The sequence below is a fragment of the Scyliorhinus torazame genome, chromosome 14, assembly GCF_047496885.1.
Source record: "Scyliorhinus torazame isolate Kashiwa2021f chromosome 14, sScyTor2.1, whole genome shotgun sequence".
Classification (NCBI taxonomy): domain Eukaryota; kingdom Metazoa; phylum Chordata; class Chondrichthyes; order Carcharhiniformes; family Scyliorhinidae; genus Scyliorhinus; species Scyliorhinus torazame.
Window position 1 is genome coordinate 175500938 of NC_092720.1, and position 16131 is coordinate 175517068.

Here is a 16131-nt window from a genome sequence, read left to right on the forward strand (position 1 = left end):
GCGGCATTGTAGGCATAACCTGGCCGGTAAGAGATTCACTCTCCTTACGGACCAACGGTCGGTAGCCTTCATGTTCAAGAACACACATCGAGGCAAGATCAAAAATGATAAAACCTTGTGGTGGAGAATCGAGCACTCCACCTATAATTACGGGATTTTGTATCGCCCTGGTAAACTCAACGAGCCCCCCAGACGCCCTCTCCCAAGGTACATGTGCCAGCGCACAAGTGGACCAACTCCGGTCCTGACACGACAGCGGTTGTCACCCGGCAGTGAGTCGATTGGACCACCTGGTCAAAGCTCGCAATCTGCCCGACTCCATCGAGGAAGTAAGGACAGTCACCAGGGACTGCCAGGTCTGTGCGGAGTGCTAGCCACACTTCTACTAGCCGGACCATGCATGCCTGGTGAAGGCTTCCCGCCTCTTCGAACTCCTCAGCGTGGATTTCAAAGGACCCCTTCCGTCCATCGACTGTAACACGTACATTCTTAGTATGGTCGATGAGTACTCCAGGTTCCCCTACGCCATCCCATGCCGCTATGACGTCTTCCACCATCATCAAGACCCTCAACACCATCTTCACTCTGTTTGGTTTCCCCGCTTACACCCACAGTGACAGGGGATCCTCCTTCATGAGTGATGAGCTGCGTCAGTTCCTGCTCAGCAGCATAGCCTCCAACAGGGCAACCAGCTACAACCCCAGGGTAAACGGGCAAGTAGAACGGCAGAATGTGATGGTTAGGAGGGCAATTCAGCTGGCCCTACGGTCCAGGAACCTCCCAGCCTCTCGCTCGCAGGAGATCACCCCTGACGCTCTGCACTCCATCCGGTCACTATTGTGCACAGCCATTAATACCACACCCCATGAAGGTGTTTTTACCTTCCCCAGGAAGTACACATTCGGGGTTTCGCTGCCGACTAGGCTCGCCACTCCACGACCGGTCCCTCCCTGTAGGCACGTCCGACTCCACAAGGCGGAGCACTTGGTGGACAGCGTTCAACTGCTCCACGCCGTCCCTCAATATGCCTACGTGGAGTTCCCCGACGACCGCCAAGATACTGTCTCACTCAGGGACCTGGCACCGCCAGGTACCACCCCAACACAATCCCCCACCCATGCGCCCCCCTCCCACCACGCCGCCAACATTGACCCCACCAGACCCCCCCCCCCCCCCGCCTTCTGCACAAGAGGACGTAGAGGATATCGGCACGCACACGGATTTCCCCGATGACTGGCCAGCATCAGCACCACCACCACTGCCATCGGTGCCACCTCCACCACCGACTTCGCCGCCACCATTATGCCACTCCCAACGAAGCACCAAAGCACAGGATTGTCTGAACCTTTGACAGACTCCGGACGGTCAACATGGACCTTTCTTTTTTTTCTTCTTAAAACTGTACATAATTGCACTGTTTGTATATAATTTCACATCACCCCCCCCCCCCCCCCCCCGCCCCCCGCCCGCCGGAGCCATTTTTAACAGGGGGTGAATGTGGTGAACAATTGTATTCGGGGATGTAAGGTAGGACCTGCTCTTCAGGTTCGCCGGTCGCCCCTGCCGACTGCCTCCGCCCACTAAGATCTGTGTAAATATGCATGGCCTGCATTGCCTTGCCATTTCGTCAGCTGCAGCAGGAGGCCACGCATCTGACTGCAATAAAGCCACAGTTGTACCAAATCTGCGTCTTTGTGCAATTGATTGCGCATCATGGAGCATCAAACAGGAGAAGAAGCACGCATTCAGTTGTGAACCCGTTTTAAAGAAGCCTTTACACAGAGAATTCCTCATCCATTTATTTTCGAAAAACATATCAACTTATCGCTGCTGTGGTTCGGATTCTAATCGAGGTTACTGCGGCCACAACGCAGAGTACTAACCAGTATACGATCACGCACCACACGTTACCGCCGAGTAGACTTGCGACTGTGGATGTACTTGGTCGTCAACTGTTTGGAATCTATCATGGCCCACACATTACGACTCCCTAATTACAACTTTAGTAGATATAGAGTTTGGATGCATTAAATACGGTTCTATAATAATGTTCCTGCAACAAGGATTTATGCACTTTAACCGAGGCTCATAAAAATAATCATGCAACCGCTATAATATATAATACAAAACAATTTCGATATTCATCCCAAACATATGGAATTCGGACGTTCTCCCGGTGTCTGCATCGGTTTTCTCCTCCTGCTCGAAGTCCCTTCCACAGTCCAAAGACGTGAAGGTTCGGTGGATTGGTCATGCTAAAGTGTGCCAGATTGTCCAGAGGTTAGCAGTTTAGCTGGATTGGCCATGATCAACATGCCGGGTTCTGGGTATACTGCGGGGGATCTTGGACATGGCGTCCCATGCTGATTATTTTGAACCATTTAATCCTGCATCCCTTTCCTCTCATTCTGCACTTTGGAACGCCTGTCATTCGCCGTCTAACCCTCTTTGATCGAAAGAGAAAAATCTAGGCCCCGTTCGTCCCACTGTTGCTATTGAGATGAATGTCTGTCTATCGTAGTTCAAATTAATATTGATTTACTCTTTGGGGATGATCTTACTGTTTAAAATCAGAATTATAGCATTTGGCGTGTTTTATACTGGGACAGGAGGAAATAAATCAAATCAATGTGGCATGAAGAATAAAAAGCAGGGGTGCTTTTCATACAGGGGTGGGACAACTCTTCGTCTCTGGGTGGGAACAAACCACCAACCTTTCGGCTAACACCACGATTGCGCCACGGAGACGACAACTGCTAGCTTTTCCTCGAATAGACATGCCAAATTATGATGGAAACAGTCTCATCTGATCCACATTACAATAGCAAATGAGTGTTGATGCACCAATCTGGAACAAAAACACAAAAGGCTGGACAATCTTAGCAGGTCCGACAGCATCTGTGGAGAGATAACACAGTCTGTGTTTCAAGCCAGGGTGACTTTGTGTCACAGAATAAAGACAACACCAGTTACAGAACGAAGACTGCACCATTATCCGGAGACCTGTCAAAAACGCGCCTCCAGCCTTCCACATTAGAGCCATTGTCGTTATTTCTGCTTCTAGATATTCGCAATGAAATCAATATAAATCTGTATTTCATGATGTGCAGTAGGGACAGTTTTCTTAGTTCCTAAATATCAGTTAAATTCTCCAATCATTCGAAACAAGGCAAATGTGTCTTGACTGTCTCTGGTCAGTCGCACAGCACCCTTCGTTGCCCCCGGATTTTGTTTCTCGAGGTATTTCCCAACATTCGCAAAACTGGTGCTTGATTTTCGTGTGTCGCTTCGTTTCCGTTTTCTCCACTGCCATCTGGCTCTATTTTCCAAAATTCTGCCCTCTCCTCCTCATTGCATCATGCTCCGATGTCAGGAAATTCAATTATATGGAGAGACCATCGAGACCAAAATTATTCTCCTCGTGGACAGCAGATTCAGTGGGTATTTGGTTGAGACACTTCAAAATTCGGGGTGAATAGCAGAAGAAGCTGTTGCAGCTAATTGAGAGAGGCAGTTTTCACTTCCAAAAAGACATGAACCGGATGAGTATTATTGATGATAATAGCTAAAGTATAAAACGGGGAGCTGAGGTGATTCTCGTGTTTTTTTGTTTTTTTAAATATGTTTTATTGAAAATTTTTTCGATCAAAATTTTTTCCCTTTACAGATCAAACATAACAGTAAAGAAAGTTTAACAATAAACAAATGACTAATCAACATGGTCATCTAATCGTTTAACATTAACTAAAACTTCCACCCCCCCTCCCCCCTGGGATGCTGCTGCTGGTCATCTGTCTTCCCTCCAACGTTCCCCTAGGTAGTCGAGGAATGGCTGCCACCGCCTGGTGCACCCTTGAGCCGATCCTCTCAGGGCAAACTTTATCCGCTCCAGTTTTATGAACCCCGCCATATCGTTTACCCAGGCCTCCAGTCCGGAGGGTTTCGCCTCCTTCCACATGAGTAGAATCCTACGCTGGGCTCATCCGCAACTCCAAATAGAGCTAGCCCCCAGCCTGGTTTAACCCGGGCCTTCACCACCTTGGAAATCACTCCCGTCACTCCCTTCCAATACCCCTTCAGTGCCGGGCACGACCAAAACATATGTTTGTGGTTTGACCGGCTTCCGCCGCACATCCCACACTTGTCCTCCACTCCAAAGAACCTGCTCAGTCTTTCTCCCGTTATGTGTGCTCTATGTAGCACTTTGAATTGAATCAGGCTAAGCCTGGCGAACGAGGAAGAGGAATTTACCCTGCATAGGGCATCAGCCCACATACCCTCCTCTATCTCCTCCCCTAGCTCTTCTTCCCACTTTCCTTTTAATTCGCACACCAACTCCTCCCCCTCTTCCGTGATTCTCGTGTTCACAACAATTTAAATTCTGGTGCATCAAAAAAGAGCAGAAGCATGTACACAGTTGCGAACCAGTTTAAAAAAGGCCTTTACACCGAGTATTCCTCATCCGTTCATTTGGGAAAAACACTCTCTCTTTATTTCCACGATTGAACTTCACCGCCCTCATACCATTTGCACTTTGGGGCGCCTCTATTTCGCCTTCTCACCCTCATTGATCCAAAGAGAAAAGCCACGGCCCCTTTCGTCCCACTATTGCTATTCGGGTGAATGTCTGTCTATCGGAATTCAAATTAATATTGATTCACTCCTTGGGTGTGAACTGACTGTTTAAAATCAGAATGACAGCATTTGGCGTGTTTAATATTGGAACCTGAGGAATTAAATCAAACCAACATGGCAAGAAGTACAAAAAAAAAACTCAAGATGGGTGATTCGATCCCACAGAGAGAGGAAGTATAGAAAACGCTTCATCAGGGGTGCGACAGAACTTCGGCTGTGGGTGGAATCGATCCAACAACGTTTCAGTTACCAGACGAACGCGCTAACCGATTGGGCAACGGAGACGACAACCGCTGCCTCATATTCGAATAAACATGCCAAATTATGATGGAAACAGTCTAATCTTGTCCACATCATAATAGCGAATTATGGCTGATGCACCAATCTGGAACAAAAACACAAATGGCTGGGTAATCTCAGCAGGTCTGACAGCAGCTGTGGAGAGAGAATGCAGTCTATGTTTCAAGGAAGGGTGACTGTGTGTCACAGAACGAAGACTGAACCATGACCCGTTGCCCTGTCAATAACGCGCCTCCAACCTTCCACATTCGAGCCATTGTCGTATTTTCTGCTTCCAGATATTCGCAATGAAACCAATATTAATCTGTATTTAATGATGTGCAGTCAGGACAGTTTTCTTAGTTTCTAAATATCAGTTAATTCTCGACTCAATCGAAACAACGTAAATGTGTCTTGACTGTCTTTGATCAGTCGGGGAGCGCCCTTCGTTCTCCCCGGATTTGTTTCTCGAAGTGTTTCCCTCACAAAACTGGTGCTTGATTTTCACGTGTCGCTTCATTTCCGTTTTCTCCACTGCCAACTAGCTCTATTTCCCAAACGTTTGCCCACTCCTCCTCATTGCACCATGACCAGATGTCAGCAAATACATTTAAATTGCTATGGGCTAGGGTTTAGAGAAACCCAAAGTGCATCATGGAGTTCACCTGACCCACAACTTTTAGTAGATTGTGGTATGGGGAGCACACGGTTCACTCTACAGGTATGGAAAAGCAGAAAAAAAGTGTTTTTTTAAAACTAAACAATGTTTATTCTATGAACTCAGATCAACCTTCTTAAAACAAACAGTTAATATTTTAGCAACCAGTAAATCAAATATACCGCCAAAGAATACAACACTAAGTGATCTGTATGCTTTCCTTTTAACATTCAAAAGACTTAACAACCCTCCAAACAAGAGCATATTAGGGTTTACCTTCAAGACTGAAAACATTTATAATTATTCTGAATTCACCAAATGACTAAGAGATGGTCCTTCATGTCAGAGATCAACAGCAGTGCAGCCCACAGACACATCCAAGCTCTTTCTCAAACTGAAACTAAATAAAGCAGAAGTGAAGCTCAGCTCCACCCACACTGTGACACCACTCCTGTAACATGAACAGCTCAATTTCTCAAAGGTACATTTCTTAAAGACCCATTGATTAAAGCTTACTCTCACGTGACACCTCCCCCTCCCAAGAGAAAAACCGCAACCGTAACTTCAAGATGGTTTCATTTTTCACCCTTTCACCATCCTTTAAGAATTGCACACAGTAAATAAACGTTTCGTTTCAAATGAACAACACACGCAAACAGGTACAATAATATAGTACATTTTTTCCCTTCATCTTCCTCCTACTTAAATTGCTTCCGTTCATCACATTCGTGACAGAGCATCAGCTATCAAGTTTGCTCGTCCTGCCACATCGAATATTTTTAAATGAAATGTCTGTAACAGTAAACTCCAGCGAAACAGCCTTGCATTGTTGTTCTGGAATCGCTCCCAAAATTGCAAACGGATTATGATCAGTATATATAACGGTGTGAGATGGATTGCTAGTTACGTAAATGTGAAAATGTTACAAAGCCAGCACCAAACTCAAAATCGCCTTCTCAATCGTGGAATACCTTTTCTGGGGAGAATTCAATTTCTTTGAAAAATAACCAAAAGGCCGCTCGAGCGCTTCGTCGTCGTTCTGTAGAAGCATCGCACCTACACCCACATCACTCGCATCAACCGCCACTTTGAATGCTTTGGTGTAATTTGGGATGGCTAACACAGAAGCAGTGGTTAACACCGCATTCAGGCCGTGAAATGCCTGTTGACACTCCGCTGTCCAATGGAATTTGTGACGCGTCTTGAGTAAGTCAGTCAGTGGTGCGACCACACTGCTAAAATTGGGTAAAAATTTCTGGTAAAATCCACTCATACCAAGAAATCGCATTATTTCCCGTCGTGCCGAGGGTATCGGAAACTCCCCAATGACTTTCGTTTTCACATCCCGTGGGACCGTTCGACCCTGTCCGATTGTATGGCCAAGGAAAGTGACAAATTCACTTTTGGCTAGGCTTATTATCAAACCCGCCTCTTGAAGTTGATCGAATAACCCTATCAGATGTGTTAAATGTTCTTTCCATGACTAGCTGAAAATTAACAGATCATCGATGTATACCGCACAATTGGGTAATCCTGTTAACCGTTGAAATGTGACTGGTGCGTTTTTCCTGCCAAATGGCATAACTTTGAATTGGTATATACCACCTGGAGTCACAAAAGCTGAAATCTCCTTCGCCCTTTCGGGTAAAGGTACATGCCCTCAACGTTTAAGTAAATCCAATTTAGAAATAAGCACTGATTGGCCCACTTTCTCAATGCAATCCTCCAAACGTGGGATAGGATCAGAGTCCGTTCCTCTAACTGCATTAACCTTTCCATAGTCCACACATAACCGTTGGGTACCGCCTGGCTTTGGTACCATCACTATGGGTGAGCTACATTGGCTGCAACCCACTTCGTTTGTGCCATCATTAAGCACACTCTCACTCTCTTTGTTAATCTGTGCCAATTGTAAAGGGTTAAGTCCATATGGATGTTGTTTGATTGGAATAGCATTTCCCACATCTACATCATGTATAGCTATTTTAGTACTTCGCAATTTATCTCCGCAAACTTGTCCATGTGATATCAATAACTCTTTCAGGTCAGTTCGTTTTTCCCCTGGAAGATAACTCAACAATTTATCCCAATTTTTAAGAACATCCTCATTTTCCAATTTAATTTGAGGTATGTGAAATTTACAGTCATCTGGATGTGGTTCGATACTTTGAGTTGAATCATTAAAACCTCCTCCTTTTTCTCTCCTCCCCTTTCAAAGTAACTTTTAAGCATATTCACGTGATACACTCGGTGATTCTTCCTTCTATCTGGTATTTTTGCCACATAATTCACCTCACTTAATTACCTCTCAATTTGATAAGTTCCACAAAACCTAACTTTTAAAGGTTCACCTACCACGGGGAACAATACTCAAACAGTTTCTCCACTGGCAAAACAACAAACTTTGGATTTCTTGCCCGCTACCCATTTAATCACATTTTGTGCAACTTTTAAATGCTGTCTAGCCAATTCACCTGCTCTATTTAATCGTTCCCTAAAATTTGAAAGGCAATCCAAAAATCTATTTTCCGATATCTCCCTCACCAATTTTTCCTTAATCAATTTAAGTGGTCCTCTTACCTCATGACCAAAAGTTCAAAAGGACTAAATTATGTTGACTCATTAGTTGCATCCCTAATTGCAAACAGATGAATGGAATTCCTTTATCGCAATCCCCTGGATAATCTTGACAATAAGCCCTCAACATTGTCTTTAATGTCTGATGCCACCTTTCTAACGCTCCCTGCGATTCTGGATGGTAGGCAGTTGATTTAAATTATTTTATTCCTAAGCTATTCAAAACTTCTTTGAATAACCTCGAGATAAAATTTGATCCATGATCCGATAGTATCTCCGTGGGTAGTCCATGTCCAGTAAAGTATTTAATTAATTCCTCCACAATCCTTTTAGCTGTAACATTACGTACTGGAATGGCCTCTGGAAACCTAGTGGACGCATCCATTGTAGTCAAAAGACATTGATTCCCACTTTTTGTTTTCGGAAGCGGTTCGATGCAATCAATTAGGACCTTGGTAAAAGGTTCCTCAAATGCTGGAATGGTATTAAGGGCGCTGGTTTTATCACCACTTGAGGTTTCCCTGTCACTTGACATGTGTGACATGATTGACAACATTTAACTACATCTTTATGTAGTCCAGGCAAATAAAAATGTTTTTGGATTTTAACTTGAGTTTTCCATTGCCCCAAAAGACCTCCCACTGGTACCTTATTTGCAACTCGCAACACATCCTTTCTACACCCTACCGGCAATACTACTTGATGAACTTCTGCACACTTTTCATCCGCCTGCATATGTAAAGGTCTCCATTTTCACATCAAGACATTACTTTTGCGGTAATAACGCTCTGGTATACATTCAGAATCCTCTTCCGTGTATGCTTTCTGATACATCCGTTTTATTTCCATATCTTTCTGTTGTATCTCCGCCAATATTCCTGAACTAAAAATATGCGCCTCATCCTCCACCTGGTCCTCTTCTGTTTTACCACATCAGCCTTCCAAGTTCAATCACCAACACTGTGACTTTACATGGCCTAGTTTATTACAGTGAAAACATTTAAACTTTTCATTTCTTTTCCATCCTCCTGAATTTCCTTGTTAATCTTTTAAAATCTTTTTAATTTTAACTCTCCTTATTACCTCCCATCAGATCACCTTTACCTTTACCACTTGAGCATTTCTCATGTCCCAATTTCTATCCCTCACAGGCTGAAACTGATGTCGGAAACCAAGCTTTGATTTATGACCTAATTCATAATCACCTGCCATTTCTGCTGCTAATCTCGCAGTTTTAACCCTCTGCTCTCCAACATGAGGCTAAGTGAATGAGGTAGGGTCTGGCAGATGGAATACAATGTTGACAAATGTGAGGTTATCCATTTTGGTAGGAATAACAGCAAAAGGGATTATTATTTAAATGATAAAATATTAAAACATGCTGCTGTGCAGAGTGACCTGGGTGTGCTAGTGCATGAGTCGCAAAATGTTGGTTTTCAGGTGCAACAGGTGATTAAGAAGGCAAATGGAATTTTGTCCTTCATTGCTAGAGGGATGGAGTTTAAGAATAGGGAGGCTCTGCTGCAATTGTATAAGGTGTTAGTGAGGCCACACCTGGAGTACTGTGTTCAGTTTTGGCCTCCTTACTTGAGAAAGGACGTACTGGCACTGGAGGGTGTGCAGAGGAGATTCACTAGGTTAATCCCAGACCTGAAGGGGTTGGATTACGAGGCGAGGTTGAGTAGACTGGGACTGTACTCGTTGGAATTTAGAAGGATGAGGTGGGGATCTTATAGAAACATATAAGATTATGAAGGGAATAGATAGGATAGATGCGGGCAGGTTGTTTCCACTGGCGGGTGAAAGCAGAACTAGGGGGCATAGCCTCAAAATAAGGGGAAGTAGATTTAGGACTGAGTTTCAGAGGAACGTCGTCACCCAAAGGGTTGTGAATCTATGGAATCCCTTGCCCAGTGAAGCAGTAGAGGCTCCTTCATTAAATGTTTTTAAGATAAAGATAGATAGTTTTTTGATGAATAAAGGGATTAAGGGTTATGGTGTTCGGGCAGGAAAGTGGAGCTCAGTCCACAAAAGATCAGCCATGATCTCATTGAATGGTGGAGCAGGCTCGAGGTGCCAGATGGCCTACTCCTGCTCCTAGTTCTTATGTTCTTATGAGTTCTCATAACATCAGGAATTGAATTTTTAAACTCCTCTAAAATTATAATTTCTCTGAGAGCTTCATACGTTTGGTCTATTTTCAAACCCCTCATCCACCTACCAAAATTACTCTGTTTGAGCCTTTCAAACTCCATGTATGTTTGCCCAAATGCTTTCCTTAAATTTCTAAACCTTTGTCTGTAGACTTCTGGCATTAGTTCAGATGCACCCAAGATAGATGTTTTCACCTCCTCATACGTCCCAGATAACTCCACCGGTAATGATGCGAAGACTTCACTAACTCTACCTCCCAGCTTTGTTTGAATCAGCAATACCCACATGTCCTGTGGCCATTTCATTTGTTTAGCTACCTTGTCAAATGAAATGAAAAAAGCTTGCACTTCCTTCTCGTCAAACCTTGGAAAAGCTTGGACATATTTAATCGATCCACGCCAAGCCTTCGACTTTGACGGTTTTTCTCAATATCCTCATCAATATGATCCAACTGTACGTTTCCCTTTCCATCTGCAAATTTTAACTGACTGTCATGTTTAGTGGCCATTGAGACTTCCGGGTGCGGCTATGCAGAGCTAGGTCGCATATTCGGTAGCTCCTGCTTGGAACGGACTTTTGGGCTCTTTTGCAGGGCCCCCACGGCATTTGTTTGACATTTCCCGGTGTGGGAAGAAGGCTGCAATATTCCCCCGACAGTGTCCCCCAGGAACGGTATGTCTCTTGGGTGCCAGACACAGCAGAAACAGTAAAGGATTTGGCTGCAACTGCAGGATAAACAGGGCCTCTTCCAGCATCCAGGCGGGGGAAGGGCAAGCTTAAAGCTGCAAGCTGACCTGAGGGCCTGTATCAAAGGTGAATTCTAGCAGCAGAGGGAACAACTGTGAAAAGATCTCATCAAGGCCACTGAAGGGACTTCCGGTTGCGGTGATGCCTAGCTAGCCGCACGTTTCGGCGGCTCCAGCTCCGACGGACCTTCTGGCTCTTTTAAGAGCCCCAACGGGGAATTTTTTGACGACGCAACCCGGTGTGGGGTGTGTGGGAAGAGAGTCTCCACCCCCCACCCCCCCACCCCCAAACGAAGGAAGAAAAAACCGGCGGCGGCGGCTGCAGCGCGAGGAATCGTCGACCAAAGGGTCAGAAAGAGAGAAGTACAAGATGGCGGGGGAGAAAGCGCAGGCGACATGGGGGCCTGAGCAGGATGAAATTGTGAGACGGTGCGCGGAGCTGCTGAAGAGGGAGGTGCTGACCCCGTTGCTACAGGCAATTGAGGGGCTCAAGGAGACACTAAAGACCCAGGAGACAGAGCTCCGCGTGGTGGAGCAGAAGGTGACAGATATTGAGGACGAGATCCTGGGCCTGGCGGTTAAGACACAGACGCACGAGGCACTTCATAAAAATTGTACTGAAAGGATCGAGGCCCTAGAAAATGGAGCGCGAAGGAAGAACCTTCGGATACAGGGTCTCCCTGAGGGTGTGGAAGGAGTGGACTGTGGAGCGTACGCAAGTACGATGCTGAGCTCACTGATGGGTGCTGAGGCCCCTACGGGCCCCTTGGAGGTGGAGTGGGCAAATCGGATTCCGGCGAGAAGACCAAAAGCGGGAGAACCACCCAGGGCGGTAATCGCGCGATTTTACTGCCTTAAGGATAGAGAAGAGGTCCTGAGATGGGCTAAAAAGGTGCAGAGTAGCAGATAACAAAGAACAAAGAACAAAGAAATGTACAGCACAGGAACAGGCCCTTCGGCCCTCCAAGCCCGTGCCGACCATGCTGCCCGACTAAACTACAATCTTCTACACTTCCTGGGTCCGTATCCTTCTATTCCCATCCTATTCATATATTTGTCAAGATGCCCCTTAAATGTCCCTATCGTCCCTGCTTCCACTACCTCCTCCGGTAGCGAGTTCCAGGCACCCTCTACCCTCTGCGTAAAAAACTTGCATCGTACATCTACTCTAAACCTTGCCCCTCTCACCTTAACCCTGTGCCCCCTAGTAATTGACCACTCTACCCTGGGGAAAAGCCTCTGACTATCCACTCTGTCTATGCCCCTCATACTTTTGTATACCTCTATCAGGTCTCCCCTCAACCTCCTTTGTTCCAGTGAGAACAAACCGAGTTTATTCAACCGCTCCTCATAGCTAATGCCCTCCATACCAGGCAACATTCTGGTAATACACAATACATAACAATTTCGATATTTATCCCAAACATATGGTATCTGGACGTTCTCCCGGTGTCTGTATCGAGTTTCTCCGCCTGTTCCTGGTCCCTACCACATCCAAAGATGTGAAGGTTCGGTGATTAGCCATGCTAAAGTGTGCCAGATTGTCCATACATCAGCAGTTTCGCTGGATTGGTCCAGATCAACATGCCGGGTTACGGCATTCTACGGAGGAACTTCGTCACGTCGTTCCCTGCTGATTTTTTTGAAACCGTTTCACCCTCTGTCCTTTTCCTTTCATTCCTGAATATTGCCAGTGCGAATAAACTCTCTCTCTATTTCCACGATTGAACTATTTCGCCTAGATACCAGTTACACTATGGAACGCCTCACAATCGCCGTCTCACCCTCTTTGAACCAAAGAGAAAAATCGAGGCCCCTATCGTTTCACTGTTGCTATTGGGATAAATGTCTCCCTCTGGTAGTTCAAAGTAATATTGATTAGCTCTTTGGATGTGAAATGACTGTTTAAAATCATAATGTCAGCATTTGGCCTGTTTAATATTGGAACCGGAGGAAAGAAATCAAATCAATGTGGCATGAAATATAAATAGCACCAAGGCGGTGATTCGATCCCACAGAGGGACGAAGTATACAAAAAATTTCATCCTCGGGAGGAATATCATTTCATCTCCGGGTGGGATTGAACCACCAACCTTTCGGTTAACAGCCGAACGCGATAACCGATTGCGCCACAGAGACGACAATAGCTCACATCGCTAGAATAAACATGCCAAATTATGATGGAAACAATCTCATCCTGGCCACGTCATAAGAGCAAATTATTGTCCATGCACAAATCTGGAACAAAAACACAAAAGGTTGGGCAATCTCGGCAGGTCTTACAGCATCTGAGAAGTCAGAACGGAGTCTGTGGTTCAAGACAGGGTGACTTTTTGTTACAGAACAAAGACGACACCATTATCCGTAGCCCTGCCAATAACGCGCCTCCAAACTTTTACATTCGAGCCATTTTTGTATTTCTGCTTCCAGATATTCGCAGTGAAACTATAATAAAACTGTATTTTCTGATGTGCAGTTAGGACAGTTTTCTTAGTTTCTAAATATCAGTTGATTTCTCATTGTAACCAAAGGAAATGTGTCTTGACTGTCGACGATCAGTCGGGAAGCGCCCTTCGTTCTCCCCGGTGTCTCTTTCTCGAAGTGTTTCCCAACATTCACAAACCTAGTGCTTGATTTTCGTGTGTTGCTTCGTATCCTTTTCTCCACTGCCAAGTGGCTCTATTTCTCAAAATTCTGCCCACTCCTCACTGCTTCATGACCAGATGTCAGGAAATTCATTTCCATGGAGGGACTATCGAGACCAAGATCATTCTCCGCGTATATAGAAGGTTCAGTGGGTATTTGGTTGAGACACTTGAAAGTTTTGGGTGAATAGCCGAAGAAGCTGATGTAACAAATTGAGAGAGACTGTTTTCACTTGCAAAAATAAAAGACCCGGAGGAGTAGGATAGATGATAATAGTTAAAATATAAAACCGTGATCTGAGGAGATTCGCGTATTCACAACAGTTTGAATTCAGGAGCCTCTAACAGGAGCAGAAACATGCACTCAGTTGTGACCCGCTTTAAAGAGGCCTTACACAGAGAATTCCGCACCCGTTCATTTCCGAGATACACATTAACTTACCGCTGTCGTGACTCGGAGTCGAAGAAGGTTGATGCAGCCACAGCGCAAAGTACAAACCACTACACGATCACAACGCCACACGTTGCCGCCGAGGTGCACAGTGACTGCCGATGTACTTGATCATCAGCTGTTTGGAATCTATCGTGGCCAACACTTTATGACTCTCTCATTACAAGTTTCGTAGATACACAGTTTGGATACCTCAACATTGGTTCCAGAGTAATGTTCCTGCAACAAGGATATATACATTTTAACCGACGCTGAAAAAAAGAACCGCTATAATAGATAATACATAACAATTTCGACATTCATCCCAAATATATGGCATTTGGACGTTCTCCCGTCTCTGCATCGGTTTTCTCCGCCTGCTCGAGGTCCCTCCCATAGTCCAAAGATGTGAAGGTTCGGTGGATTGGCCATGCTAAAGTGTGCCAGACTGTCCATAGAATAGCAGTTTCGCTGGATTGGCCAAGATCAACGTGCCAGGTGACTGGCATTTTACAGAGGAGCTTGATCACGAAGACCCCTGCTGATTTTTTAAAAACCATTTCATCCTGTATCCCTTTCCTCTCATTCCTGAATATTGTCAGTGCAAACCAACTTTCTCTCTATTTCTACGACTCAACATCTCCGCCCGCATACCAGTTGAACTTTGGAGCGTCTCTCATTCGCCGTCCCGCCCTCTTTGATCCAAAGAGAAAAATCTCAGATCCTTTCATCCCACAGTTGCTATTGGGTGAATGTCTCTCTCTGGTAATTCAAATTCATATTCATTAACCCTTTGGATGCGAACTGACTTTTTAAAATCGGAAAGACAGCATTTGGCGTGTTTAATATTGGAACCAGAGAAAATAAATCAAATCACCGTGGCATGAAATATAAAAAGCACCAAGGCAGTGATTCGATCCCACAGAGGGACAAAGTAAAATACGCTTCACCCGGGGTGGGAGAACACTTCGTCTCTGGATGGGATCGAACCACAAAACTTTCGGTTAATGGCCGAACGCGCTATAGAGACAACAAATGCTCTTTTAGCTCCAATAAACAAGCCAGTTTAAGATGGACACAGTCTCATCTTGTCCACATCGCAACAGCTCATTCTTGTTGATGCACCAATCTGGAACAAAAACACAAAATGCTGGGCAATCTCAGCAGGTCAGACAGCATCTCTGGAGAGAGTCTGTGTTTCAATCCAGGGTGATTATGTCTCACAGAACAAAGACTACGCCATTATCCGTAGCCCTGTCAATAACGCCCTCCAGCCTTCTACATTCGAGCCATTGTTGTATTTTCTGCTTCCAGATATTCGCAATGAAACTATAATTAAACTGTATTTTCTGATGTGCAGTAAGGACAGTTTTCTTAGCTTCTAAATATCAGTTGATTTCTCGAAACATTCAATCCAAAGGAAATGTGACGTCGCTGTCGATGAGCAGTCGGGCAGCGCCCTTAGTTCTCCCCGGTGTCTCTTTCTCGAAGTGTTTCCCAACATTCACAAAACTAGTGCTTGATTTTCGTGTGTCGGTTCTTTTCCATTTTCTCCATTGCCAACTGGCATTATCTCCCAAAATCCTGCCCGCTCCTCCTCATTGCATCATGACAGGTGTCAGGAAATTCATGGAGATGGAGGGACCATCGAGACCAAGAATATTCTCCGCGGAGACAGAAGATTCCGTGGGTCTTTACTTCAGACACTTGAACATTTTGGGTGAATGGCCAAAGAAGCTGATACAGCAAATTGAGAGAGACTGTTTTCACTTCCAACCAGACAAGAACCTGAGGAGTATGCTTGCTGATAATAGTTAAAATAAAAAACTGGGAGCTGAAGAGATTCTCGTATTCACAAGCGTTTGAATTCTGGAGCATCAAACAGGAGCAGAAGCATGCACTCAGATGTGAGCCCGTTTTAAAGAGTCCTTTCCTCAGAGAATTCCTCATCAGTTCATTTGCGAAAAACTCATCAAATTATCGCTGCCGTGACTCTGAATCGAAATT

At 45.0% G+C, this 16131-nt stretch overlaps 1 non-coding gene across 1 annotated transcript; it reads right to left on the reverse strand.

The window, feature by feature from the left end:
- Window positions 1-13114: 13114 nt before the first annotated feature.
- On the reverse strand, window positions 13115-13188 carry trnan-guu (transfer RNA asparagine (anticodon GUU)). The gene has a single exon. It is a non-coding gene; the product is annotated as a tRNA-Asn (tRNA).
- Between the last annotated feature and the right edge of the window lie 2943 nt (window positions 13189-16131).